General features: G+C 35.0%; 1 long non-coding RNA gene across 1 annotated transcript; it reads right to left on the reverse strand.

Annotated features, from left to right (window-relative positions):
- Positions 1–5,514: 5,514 nt before the first annotated feature.
- On the reverse strand, positions 5,515–9,090 carry LOC120252514. The gene is made up of 3 exons (XR_005534011.1): positions 8,873–9,090; positions 5,827–5,895; positions 5,515–5,722 (listed from the first exon to the last, which is right to left on the reverse strand). It is a non-coding gene; the product is annotated as an uncharacterized LOC120252514 (long non-coding RNA).
- Positions 9,091–14,251: the final 5,161 nt, after the last annotated feature.

Consider the following 14,251-nt stretch of genomic DNA (forward strand, 5'->3'; position numbering starts at 1 on the left):
AGATAGAAGAGAGAGAGAAGGCCGGAGATCTCACCGGCGGTCGTTGAACAACGGCAGCTGTGCAAACCCTGGCGCTTGAGTGAAAACAGGGTGAGACTTTGTGATGGCTCAAGTGAGAAGAAGTTTTGTAAGGCTGGAAAAGGGCGTTTGGTTCGTTTGGTTCGACGCAATGTAGAGGATTACTTATGTGTTGCGTGGTATGTGAAAATATTACCCATGCGTTTGGCTGATATATTAGTGGTGTCTGTGTGGTAATGTCAGCGTTCTGAAACATAAATATTCTGCGAAAAAGTGGTAATCTATTCTGTACGAGAATTTGGTGTCTGTCTTGGATGCTGGTGGTGATCTTGCATAAACTTTATATTTTAGCAACAATTGATTCTGGCCCAGATAGCCAAAGTAATAAAAGTTCGGCCGACGTGGGATTTATATTAAATTCGCCGATATTTACTTGGTATAACGTTCGCTCACGTATTCTGATGGTGATCTCGATTCGCGATGGTAATATGTCGTTATGATAGCCGGCACAAGCTGCATCGTGAAGAGTTTTATATAGAACATGAGGAGGGAGGAGGTTTTACTCTTGATTAATGTCACCAACACTCAAAACTCATTTCTATTAAAAGAATAATTTCTTGTTCATTTATATCTATGTTTTATAAAAATATTTATTAGTAGCTACAAAAATATATTTATAAATATACCTTTATTTTAAAGGAATTGCTTATATAAAGAATTGCTTCAAAATCTTAAATATATATATAACTAATATCACATAATTAATACATTATTCATGAAACAATATTAAATGAGAGTATGCATGTGGTTTCGAGGTTTTATAAAGGAGTATATTTACATAAATATTTTTATGTATAAAGTTCGATGGCTCGTACTCTAAAATCTCTGAATTCTGATTAGATGTAGTGCTCTAATTTAAAAATAAGGCAGTTTGAGATTTTTACCCATCCTTATCTATATTTCTAAATAATAATAATAATAATAATAATAATAATAATAATAATAATAAATGTATTGCTAAATATAAAAGAATATAACTATATATGTTTACAATCTGCAGAGTGATAAAATTTTGGACTACCATGCATATGTACTCTGTAAATATTTCCTCAGAGTCTTCGAAATACTATATGAGTTGTATCTTTTATCTGTTTAATGAATTTGTAATTGATTAAGTTTTGGCTTTTAGCAATGTAAACTGACTGTTGGAGGTTACAGAGAGATTCAATCCCTGGACGTGATAAGCGTATCAGACAGTGTTTTGTGATTGATATTTTTCTTTTTCTGTTAATAAGTCATTTGACAAGACAAATAAAATGCAATCTAGAAGGGGCATAACTCCAAACATGAAGGCGGGCGAGGAATGTGACGCAGCTGGCATTTGCTTGAATGAGGTGGCACTGAATTCTGCCTCTGCTCTGTGTAGGCTGTTATAAGTGCGTTTGGATTCTGCGGAATAGGAATGGGAAGGGGGAATGAGAAGAAGAAGGGAGGGAGTGTGAAGATGAGAATGAGGAAATGGGAGGATAATGATAAAAGGTGTTTGGTTGGAGAGATTGAGAGAGTTAGGAATAGGAAAAAGTATGAGAGGAAGAAATATAGGTATAATTCTGGCATGCTCTTGCTTTTGCTACTGAGTGAGATGATGTTTCACAAGCGATGGTTTATATTTAATAGTAAATAATTATTATAATTGTCGTTAAATATATTCTAATATATATTCTAACTATTTTAATTTATTGTTATTAAATATTTCATCCTAATTAAACCATAACTTAAAAATAAATTATTATGAAATAATAAATAATTAGCATGATTTATAATTATTAAGTATTTATAATATATTTAATTATTTATTTTTAATTAATTAAAAATAAAATATTATAAGTAATTAATATAATGTAACCGAATGTTGTTATGATTAATTAATAAATAAATAAACGTGATTTATTGTTATTTAATATTTTTAATATGTTATTTATAATTGTAATTAACTATTTCAACTAATTAATATAATTTAACAATTATTTATTTATTAAATAAATAAATAAGCCAATATAAATTTATTATTATTATATGGAGTATAAAAAGTCGTTTCGATTCTGCGAAATTGAAAATCGATTTTGGGAGGATTGGAAATCTCTCTCTTGCACTTGTCGTCTTCTCGTTCATTCTTAGCAAAGCATGATTCGCATCCTTTCCTACATGTAGCGCAAACATGGGTTTAAGCATCGGCGTTAGCGTCTGTGTCACGAATTCGCGCATCTGGGTATTGAGCCACAGCGTCGCACTGAGTACTTGAGGAGATAAAAATACTATGCTTCTCTTTCAATTGTATTGCCAACAATCCAATACAACTACGGAGCTCTTTTGTAGCATGAATAAGCTGCACTACTGAAGAAGAATCACTCTCCACAAATTACATGATTGTACCCTTTCTCTCTCTGTTTAATCCAAGTGACTACCTCTATTATCACCATCAGCTCAATGAGTTCGCTTCTTAGTGATCCCAAGAGACTTGAATGACCGTCCATAAATCTCCTAACCAATCCCAGAACAACAAATTTAGCACTCTTTTCTGAAAAAACTGCTGCGTCAACATTAATAATTTCCACCTTTGTTTGGGTTTTACACCACTTTGTGGACCCTGATGTTCTGCATGCATTCATGGAAGTGTATGAGATTTGACTACTGCATCCAGCCATATTGTTTTCAAAGGCACCAGCCCAACACTGACAACCTCATGATATCAGTTGAGGGGTGTTTGGATGTCAAGATTTAAAGTGGGAATGAGGGGATTGGACGCATACTGTTTGGGTATCGTCGATGGGAGTGAGGGATTATGGAGGGAGTGAGTCTCACTCACCACAATTGGGATTGTGGGGAGTGAAACAACTGAATATAAAATGACTAATATGCCCATATATATATATTATCATATTTTACAAAGGTATTTTTAAAATGTTTTGATTTTTATTACATTCGTTGTTCTTGTGCTAAAGAAATAATTATTATAGAAGTTAACTTTTATTGGAATTGTTTTAATTTGATTTGTAATTAACTTACCATAGTTAATAGATAATTAATGATATTTATTACTTAAATCTAAAAATTAGAATGAAGTTGTAGTATTATAAAGTTAAATATTTATTTTTGATAATTAATAATTTATATTTTTAATATTTTAAAAATATAATTAAAAGCATAAACTAATTATTATATGTCTAATTAATGATATTAATCATCTCATCCCAAAAATTAGTTGAAATTATAGTATACTGAATTAAATATTCACTTTTTCATAATTTAAAAATATATATATATTAAAAATAACTAGTATATATTATATATACAATGTATTTACATGGATGAAGAGGCCATAAGTATTGTGTTTATCGTATTGACTTTTCTTTCTTTTTCGTTCGATAAATTACGGCTCTCCAAAGCTGATCAGCCAAAACAGCATTCTTGGTCATCGCAATACTCATCGCCAATGGCACATACTGGCATCCGAGTCCACGCTATCGATCCGCTCTTGGCATCCAAACACCCCATCATCTTAACTTTTTATTCAAATCGACTTTGCATGGCAACACAAAGACTCCAATAAATGCCCACAAATTCCCTTTTTCTCCTTTTGCAATGAATAAAACATGAAAGTTAATGAAATCTTAAGTACTATCAAAATTTTGTGTGGAATTATACTTTGGATTGCTCTATGTTGTTTCTGGTTTCTCTCGTCTCCAAAAGCATTTTATCTATGCCAATGTGAAGAGATGATTATTAGTTAGTTTCTAAGTTTGAGGTCTGTTTGCCATTATTATGTTTTTGTACTTTCTAAATTAAATCTGGCTTTGAGTTCATGGATTGAAAATATCAATGTAAAATGTTGTTTATATGTTATTTTCACTTATATTTGCTAAGGATTATTTGTGGAATTTTACTTTAAAAGCCTTAGCTTTGTTAATGTGCAGAATGGCCTAAAATGAGCGGCTTTCAAACCTGATTTTGTATTTGATGATACTGTTGTGATTTTTGTTTTTGCGTCAGTATTTTTTTCCTCCTTTTCTTTTTAAGCTTCTTTTGGCAGATTAAAAAGAAACAGCAGCAGGTGTTTGTACATATGCTTCTTTTGGCTGGTTTACAACAGTAAGGCGGCTTTGTCACAATTTTGTACTATTATTTTCGTCTATTCAGGGTTGAATTATATATTTTAATATTCATGACATATTTCTACTGAGGGTGTTATGGTTATCCTCGTTGTTTCGGTGTCTATGGAAATATGTGTTTGCTAGCTTGTCTGTGGAAAAGGAAAGGCATGGAGCTTCCTGAGGACAGCAGGGATCCAAAAACCTGAGAATAGTGAGAATGGATTTAAAAACAGAAAGTACCCAGCCTGCGATCAATAAAAAGCTTTGATGCATGCACTAATTAGAGAGTTTTAACAATTTCTCAAGTTGAATTGAGATTGAGAACAAGATACGTTTGATGATCAATCAAAGCTTTGATTTCGCAATGCTGCTAATCAAAAGATCATCCCACTGTTTGTAAGATGGAAATTTGGACAGCAGAAAGATTATGTCATAATTGTCATATTTACTATAGGATTAAAATTTCTCATCAGATAAGCACACATTGACAGTTCTTCTAAAAACAGAACCCGTGATCTGTTGATCCTATCATTAAAAATGATTTATTTGAGTTCTATAACGAAACATTGACTCAAAAATAGTCCCTACCCAAACTACCATGTCAATGAACAGATCCTTGTTGTCAAAATGTCATCTCTCATTTTCAAAATCTTTTGTTTTAATCATTTTGCCTGATGAATTCATGTGTAACACTATTTGGTTTTTGTCTTTAGACCATTTCTAACTATTGCGAGCTATCCAGATACGTGATAAACTTTTCATTGCAGCAGAAATCTTAAAGGTTAAATCACTTTTGACGAAAATACAAACAGCGGAGACGGCACTAATTTTGCATGGAGCTTACTAGAAACCATTGTTAGATGAGATTCACAAATCAAATGGTATACGAAAAACATTTCACTGTTTTCATATGTTGATATACTTCCAATAACAGTACTGCAAGCACCTATATAACAATGTCAAATTCTTTTCGATTCATTCATTCATTCATTCATTCAAAAAATGGAATCTAGTTCATGACATTCATGCATCCTTCGGTAACTCAAGTGCCATCACTATTATTTACACAACTTAAAACCAAAAACAACTCAAGTTCAATCCCCCTTTTGCTCACAGCGTCAGCCTGATCGTTTCCATATTTGTCTATTTGATTGTCCCTGGTTTTCAATGAAACTAAGAAAAACACCCTAATTGAAAACTCCCACAAGCCACCACAAATTCTGGACTTGCAAATTCTATTATATGTATATACATTACTCAAAGACATAAAGAGCATTCCTGTATAGTCTTCAGAATGAGAAAAACAGACACAGGCAAAGTGGGCATTATTTTTTGCTCTTGCCCAAAAGAAAAACTAAACAAGCATTCCACTTCACAAGAGAACCGCTCAAGTCAACAAGCACATCAATGAATGCCACCAGGCCAAATAAAACTATGAGTTATACTAGAAATATCTTAAAAATAATAAGGTGCTTATGTGTAACTATAGATAAGGAAACTCACTTCTCATTTGATGATTCGTTACACAACACTGCTGGTGCCATCCATTTAGGCTAAAACAGAATTGGGACAGAGATTTAGAAAGTTAAATATGAGAAGTTCGACAAACTAGAAACAATAATTTCCTAAAAGTACTAGAGTGAAGACTAGATCTCACCGTTCCAGCAGTTAACTTCAAAAATGAAAATGCGCCGTGCTTCAACCTTGAGAGACTAAAATCACAGACCTGCATTACATTGATATCAGAAAGCTATTAATGTGAACTAATAGAGTAACAGTTGATAAAAAAACTAAGAATGATATCCATTTATTATTCTATTCCAACATTTAAAGATGTCACCTTTCCCAAACATACGAAAATAAATTTGTTTGGAATGGATGTCTGTATGTGACATTAGATTAGATCTAATACCTTCCTAAATAGATCACACTGCATAAAGGAAAACTAAGGATGATGCTATGGCCAAAAGGTACAGCTTGAACTTGCCCGATATTTTGACTAGTATTCATAGGACAGGGCTATACTCTTAATTTTAAAAGGGTCTCTTAGCTCTAACTAGGAGCATATTCAATAAATCAACACTAGTAACCAATCCCAATCAAGAAGGCAACATAGTGACAACACTAACAAAAAACCACAAAGAAAAACATGCAAATACACATAAACATTCTACAAACTAAGTTTTAGAACGAGAAGAAGGATGTGGATATCCTACAATGTAATTATTCAAGCTTAAGCAGATAGCAACACATTTAAATACATTTTTGAAACAAAGCAAGACTCATTTTGATTGACCCAAGACGAGGTATGACAATGATAAAAAAAAGTTCACTTAAAACTTCATTCTAATATAGGTCATACTTACATCTAATGAGACTAGTAAGACGCAAATACTTGAAGAAAAAAAACCCGTTCATAGCAACATACAGGTCAGCAGATAATGAACACCTAAAACAACTAAATGAGTGATATAAACCAAATGATTAATATTTAATATAATCATGTTCACAGACTGAGTGATGCAAGAATTGTTGGTCTGAGCAGAATATTTTCTGCAAGTATGGGACATATAAAACTTCATACTGCCAAATCCATGCAGAGGCTCAGATGCCTTAGTAGGCAACTTGCAAATAATGTCTTCCAAAACAAGTTAATATTTGTTCAAATTCCAGGACTTCAATATATCTCAGACATTGGGATGCCAAAGCAGTCAAAGTCCACCTCTCAGTCTGCCACTATAATAGAAAGCAAGAATCCTTCCAAATTTTCCACATGAACACTAGTTTCCGTTACTAAAATTTCAACAAAAACCCACCAAGTCCACTTTCTACAAGCCGAAACATTACAAGTAATCAATCTAAGATAAAACAATAAACAAACATCCTACACAAAACCAAGGAGAACTGCTCCCAAAACAGTAATAGGAACACAAGTGTCATTTTTTTTAATTATTCTACCAACTAAGGATGATCAGTTCACACAAGACTTCCAACCAAGAAATTTTGAAAATTTTTTTATCAAACCACATCAAAGGCCATTTTAATTCTTTGCTTGTCAATTTGACTATTTGGATGGTGAAGAATTCTGTACAACCTTCCTCTGATAGATCAAATTACATGTGGTCAAGTGATGAAACTTGCTGGAATAAAAAAAAATATTGTATTGGCACAATTTAAAAATTTTAAAAGTAAAATTAACAAATAATAAGTTCTCTTTTAGCTAATATCTCTCAGAACTCCATAAATAGCTATATATCCTTTAAAACATTGGATTAAACTTTATACCCTTTAAATCCTCAATTATTTGCTCCCCCAATTTTAAGTCGACAAGGCCATGCACATTAGATGGTTTCCTAGATGTTCAGTTCTTGTTATATAACACAAAAACAAAAGCCCACCCCTATTTTCTGCTTTGAATGGCATGATGAAACAAACCTCATTCTAAAATAGTAAGATGCCTGACCTTGAAGAGCAAATCACGATGAAGAGATAAACCTAATTTTATGCAACCAATAGGTAATACACTTGTTTGTAGTGACCTTCATAACTCTCTCTCCAACCATCTTGCTGACATAATACTAGCACCTTTTACAGGCCCACCCATATGCCCAGCTACAAGTTCAGATATTCTTTAAACTAAAATCACTAGCTCAGTAGGCAGTCAAGTAATATACACTGTGTTACTTGCTCAAACTCAACCAAATCATGATCAATAGCATGATTGACAACAATAGCTTCGAAACCAAGATTTCTGTTTTGGAGTCACTAGTGACAGAATCTTTCCTTCACTTGCAGAAGTTGGCAACCCAAGTGCATCATAAAACTCATCCAGGACTTTGTCTTTATAATCAAGAACATTATATTCCTAGAAGCAGAGGATAGAAATACACTATTTAAAAATAATGGACCAAAGAATAACAGATGCACATTGTTATCACATTCAAAGGCACAAACAAGATGAGAAAGTGCGATAAATCAAGACTGAAAAGGCAAAAGCTTATCTTGAAGGAATAAGTGCAATTAGCAAAATTATCGATGGTAATATCATAAATCAATGTATTGATTTTCAAACTTGAAACATAAGTACAGTCACAGAATATTAGATTGAAAAAGATTTTTGAGATTGCAAAACATGTAGGCAAGCAAGCCAAAAACGTGAAATCCTCCACTAATTGCAGTCTTTTATTAATCATAATGGAAAGAGATGGGTGTAGAAGTAGTCACTAATCAGGCATCCACATTTAAACAAATTGCATGATCCTAAGGGCCAGGTCATAAGCGAGGAATAAGGATATTGTCGAGTTCCCTCCGGTAAAATAGATCCTTATCTTCAAAGAAATTTCAGAACTGCAAAGTTAATGAACTTCCAATCATTGTCTTTGGTCTCACCATCTTCTTCACATTCTATATTGTGTAACGTTATTATCATCCATGAATAAGAAAAATATTTGAGAAACAAGGAAGTAAATAGACCCAGCAAAGATCAATCACAATAAAAAGTAACGTTCGCTAATTTCTTTTTATCACTCTACCAATGGCCAGAGACAACCCTAATTTCCTAAGAAAAAAAAAAGTCACAATTCCTATCCAAAACCATAATTTCCAAATTTCCTATTGTTCTTCTTAAGCATAAAAAAACCTAAATCGGATACTAAAACAAGAGAAATTCAAGCTCCAAAATGAGCAGGTCAAAAAGAACTCACCCAATACCAACGAAAAAGCACATCGGCAGAAGCATCCTCCTCCCGAATCGGATCCATCCGCTGCTTTCCCAAGCTAAGAAGCTTCGCCGCCCGTCGCCGCACTTATAGATCTCTCACCAAGCTATCTTCCTCCAGTTCGGCTCGTCGCCGCACTCTCTTTGGCCCTAAAAAAACTCCTCCGGCCAAGCCTAATAAGGGGCTGCTTGGGAGGGGTTTATTTTAATACAAAATTTTTAATAGGGTATGGTATAAATGTATAATGGGGGAAGGAGTGTTCAAATTTCCATGGACTAAAATAGCCCTTTATATTTTGTCAAATTAGTATTGTTACTGGCCACCATCCACAGCCACTACCCACATGTGATTGGCAGGTCACCATCGCCGGCAACCGGCCAACCATCAATGACCGATGATCACCACCAGCAACCGGCAACTTATCTTACGGGGTTATAAAGAGTAATTTGGTAATATTATTATATAAATTTTATTACTTTTTAAATCAAATATTACCTAATTTGTAATTTGACAATCTTCATTTACTCCATTTTGCTCCAAATAAAATATGGTTTAAAATTTTGCTTTCTTTTATATTATTTTACCTTATTTTATGAACCCTTCTGTTGCCAATTTTTTTAATTCAATTCCAAAACAAGGTCAATTAGGGAAAGATTTTTTTTAAAAAAAGGACTGCAACATAGATGCATATTATTAAAAAATATAAAAATTAAAAAACTATAGAGACACAAAACAAAAATAATCCAAATAAACTTAGCCAAGAAAAAGCAAAAAATAGTAACAACAAAAGCAAAGAAACTAAAACATAAATCTTGCTCTCTCAACCATCCAGGGCTTTCCAAACCACAATGAAATAAGGAGAGAGAAACTAAGCAAATGCCATACCCGGCCAAGGAAGAAGCCAACCATTCCATGCCAATGGACTTAAAACAAATATAGCCCATGGCTAAGAGCAATTGGTGGAGTTCAGTAATCAATTGACAAGTTTGCCATGAAAGCACTACCTATCCATCAATAAACTTTAATCTGGAGATCATGACAACTGAAAAATGCCATTCCAATGCAATGGTTTCTCCATGTTGGCATGATGTCAGGCAAAGATCCAAGGCTTTCACTTCTGCATCTAGCTTCGGAGGCAATGGGAACATGGTAACAATTTGTAAGGCAAACATGGGAATCAGGACCTACAACTCAAAAACCTGCACCTCTATTACTTGTCACCAGCGGGGTCAATAGAACCTTCCCGCCGCCTATCGCTTCGCCCCCAGCCTCCGCTCTCCTCCTCCCCCATTCTCCATCTGTCGTGTGAAAGGTGAGAGGCGTTGAAACTTTATCTAATTCAGTGAAAAAATAATTAATTTAATTAAATTATGAAAATATAAAAAGCAACATTATATAGTTTGGATGATGATAATATATTTTTTTTATAATATTTATAACAGATGGTTGAATTTCTCATCAAAATAGCACAGATTGAGTATGTAGTTCTTCTAAAGCAGAACTTGATTTAATCAGCCAAATTTCATCTCCGTTCTCCAAATCTTTATTTAACCATTTGTCTGGTGCTTTCATGTGCAACACTATCGCTACCGTGTTCCTTTGAATAGATGATTGAAAAATTTGTAATACATTGCTTGAGAGATTTTATAGCATTTTATTTTTTTAAGCCCCGAAAGTAAATTGGGCCATGCATAATTTTGCATGGAGCTTAATAGATATACCATTTTTTTTTTTGGTCAATCAATCAAAATATATTTATTAAGCTCAACCTAACAAAACAATATTGAGACAAACTCCAATGAGACATTGGTTACACCCAATCACCAGTCAACAAATTCCAAACTCTATCACACAAATAACAAAACAAAATAATGCTCCACGCACGCACTGCAACTATGTTATCCTAATCTTCTAATAATGCTCTTTGATATGACAACCATAGAATCTCCTTACAACCATATCCAACCTACTAGTTCCCTTCAAAACCCTTCTTCCATTTAGCTTGCACAGGCCATTAAAACCACTCCACTATGCCGCTAAATACCATCTTCTCCTCATTCCCAATTTTTAACCATCCTCTGTCCTCCCCCTCTTTGGGTATCTTGGCTCAGATATGTGATTGTCATAAGCTCTCTAATTTGTTCAAAAACTTCCTCTTCATTAATATTTTTGCGTTGAAAAATCACACTGTTCCTTGCCCTCCAAACTGTGTACACACTAGCTGCCAATGCTGTTTTTCTTGCTTTTGCTAGCAAGGTTTTCCCAGCTGCCTTTCGACAGAACCAACTCACTTCTCTAGTCCATGGAAGTGGTTTTCTTCCTACATTTATTGCCTTCAAAACTTTAGACCAAATTGTGTTAGAGAAATCACAGTCAAAGAAGAGATGCTCAATTGTCTCCTTAGTTGAATTGCATAGTACATAGACCTCTGAATTAACTACTTTCCAATGGCCCAATGTCTCTTTAATAAGTAAACTCTTCCAGATTGCCAACTACAGCACAAAAGAGTGTCTCGGAATATTGCTTGCCGACCACACTAGATTAGCCTGACAGACAAACTCTTAAATGAGGTGTAGATAATGCTTTCAATGTGCTCTTAGACTTATATACCCCCTACTTATCCATTTTCCATGTAATACAATCCTGCTTACTTATATTTACTCCATAATTCTCATTCAGGAATTTAAGAATCCTTGCCATAGTGATATTCCATCTTGCCGGAATCACCCATCCTTCATCAGTCCATAACTCACTTACAATATCATCTCTAACAATATATGGTTCTTTGAAGTTGTTTTCTGGAAATAAATCAGCAATTGATGACCCATGACACCAAGGATCAAACCAAAAAGAAAAACTCTTTCCATCCCCTAATTGGTAGTTTACTAGGGGTTTTGCAATCTTTCTCAATTTTAATAAATTCTTCCAATTCCAACTGCTGTTAGCTATCTTTGTAATACCCCAAAAACTCATCCTTTTGCCCCAGAAACTCATCCTCTTCAATCTAATTCTGATCACCCACGTTGCCCACAATGTTTGTTTCTCCTGAATTAACTCCCATATGTGTCTTAATTGTGCTACTTGATTCAAGATTGTCAAGGTTTTATTCCCAGGCCACCCGAGACTTTTTGCTGAAAAACTTCATTCCATGCTACTTGTCCATCTCTTTTATTTCCATCAGCTTCTTGCAAAAGGAAAATTGAGCACCAATAGACATGCATACTTACTAAAACTGAGTTTACTAGTTGGATTCTACCTACATAAGAAAGAGTCTTTGCAGTCCAACTAGAGACTCTTGTTGTGATTTTGGAAATTAGATCCTGGCAATGCTCCTCTTTCAATTTGGTCGATATCAATGGAAGACCAAGATATATAATAGGTAGTGCCCCCTCTTGGAAGGCCAAAATGCTCATAATATGCACTTTTTCAGTTTGCTCAACTCCAGAGAAGAACACTGCACTTTTCTGCACATTAGGTATCAAGCCAGATACATCCCGAAAATGTTCAAGAGCTTTATTAATCAACCCAATTGAATTTTTATCACTATTTGCAAAGACAAAAAGATCATTAGCAAAGAACAAATGAGATAATTTGAGCTCTTTACAGTCTCTGTGAAATTTGAAACCTTTCAAGGCCATTGTATTAAAAACTTTGGTCAAATATTCCATACACAAAACAAACAATAATGGTGAAATTGGATCACCTTGCCTTAATCCCACTTTGCCAAGAAAATAGCCTTCCATCTGCCCATTAATCATTACTGAAAACATGCTTGATCTAACATAGTTCATGACTAATTTGATAAAATGAGTAGGAAATCTGAATACCAATAACACTTCTTCCAAAAAATCCCAAGAAACTGAGTCATAAGCATTTTGCAAATAAATTTTTATAGCACAACACCCATTTTTCTCCTTATGGTACCCCCTGAGCAATTCATGAGCTAGCATGATATTATCTGATATCATTCTCCTTGGTATGAATGCAGACTGGTTCATATGCACAATTTCACCCATAAATTGTCTTAATTTGCCTACCAATATTTTTGATACCACTTTATAGATCACATTACAGCATGATTAGGCCTATAATTAGTAATTAACTTTGGTATGCTGACTTTGGGAATGAGGATGATACTAGTTGAATTGGCCTGCTTCAACATTTCACCATTACAAAAGAACTCCTTAATTGCACAACTTATTTCCTTACCCACAATGCTCCAAGTCTTTTTAAAAAAAAAACTATTAAATTCATCAGGACCTGGACTTTTGTCATCCTTAATACTCCATAAAGCTTCTTTAATTTCTATTTTTGTCACCCTTTGACAAAGTAATTGCCAAGCATCATCTAGTAACACCTTTTCTATTTTAGCACACCGGAGACTTAGTTCCTCTAGTGTTAGCAATCCACACATCCCTGACCTCTCTGCTCTGCTCTCCCTTTTGTTCCTCCTCAATGGCCCCTTCGGGGCCCTCGGGGCCTCCCCTCCGCCCAGGAGCTAAGTCTGGCTTATCTTGGGCTAACGTTGTCACCTCTAAATCCTCTTTGGCTTCCTCTGAAACCCCTCTTCACCTCTGCAAAGACCACTTTGAAAAACTGAAGAACTCGTCGACTGCTACTGTCTCTATTGATGACGATCTTTGGTCTCATGCTAGAGATAGCATGCAGTCTTCTTTGTATGCAAAATTTTTGGGTAAAGCTTTACCCCTTGAGCAAGCGAAGCTCGCCCTTGCTGATACTTGGTGGGGCCTGGGTGCTTTCTCCGTCGCCGACCTCCCCAATGGTTTTTACTACATCAGGTGTGAATCAGTTGAAATGCAACTTAAGCTGTTATGGGATGGCCCGTGGATGGTCGCTGGAAGAATCCTCCAGCTCACTACTTGGTTGGAAAGTTTTCAACCAGCCTTTGAGAAGCTCTCCTTGGCTACGGTTTGGATTCAAATTTATCATCTTCCGATTGAGCTTTAGAGTGGTGACATTTTGGAGCTGGTTGCATCTCAATTTGGTCGAGTTCTTAAGGTTGATGAACACACTATCGACCGTTCTCGTGCAAAGTTTGCACGAGTCTGTGTTGAGATAGACCTAAACCAGCTCCTGCAGCAAGGGACTTGGGTTAAATACGGCGATCATTCTGTTTTTGTCCTTGTCCTGTATGAGAAACTTCCTGTCTTCTGCTATAAGGGTGGTAAGTTTGGCTATGGAGAAGCACACTGTCTCCTGGCTAGCAATCACCAGCGTACTGGCAAGCATGTGTCATCTGGTTCCTCTCGGCCAGAGCAAGCGCACGCTGATCTAGATATGCAGGTTGATGAGGCTACTAAGGAACAGGATGGCATCGAAGTGGACCCTGTCCCTACCCACTTA

This window comes from Dioscorea cayenensis, chromosome 21 (genome assembly GCF_009730915.1).
Source record: "Dioscorea cayenensis subsp. rotundata cultivar TDr96_F1 chromosome 21, TDr96_F1_v2_PseudoChromosome.rev07_lg8_w22 25.fasta, whole genome shotgun sequence".
Taxonomy (NCBI): domain Eukaryota; kingdom Viridiplantae; phylum Streptophyta; class Magnoliopsida; order Dioscoreales; family Dioscoreaceae; genus Dioscorea; species Dioscorea cayenensis.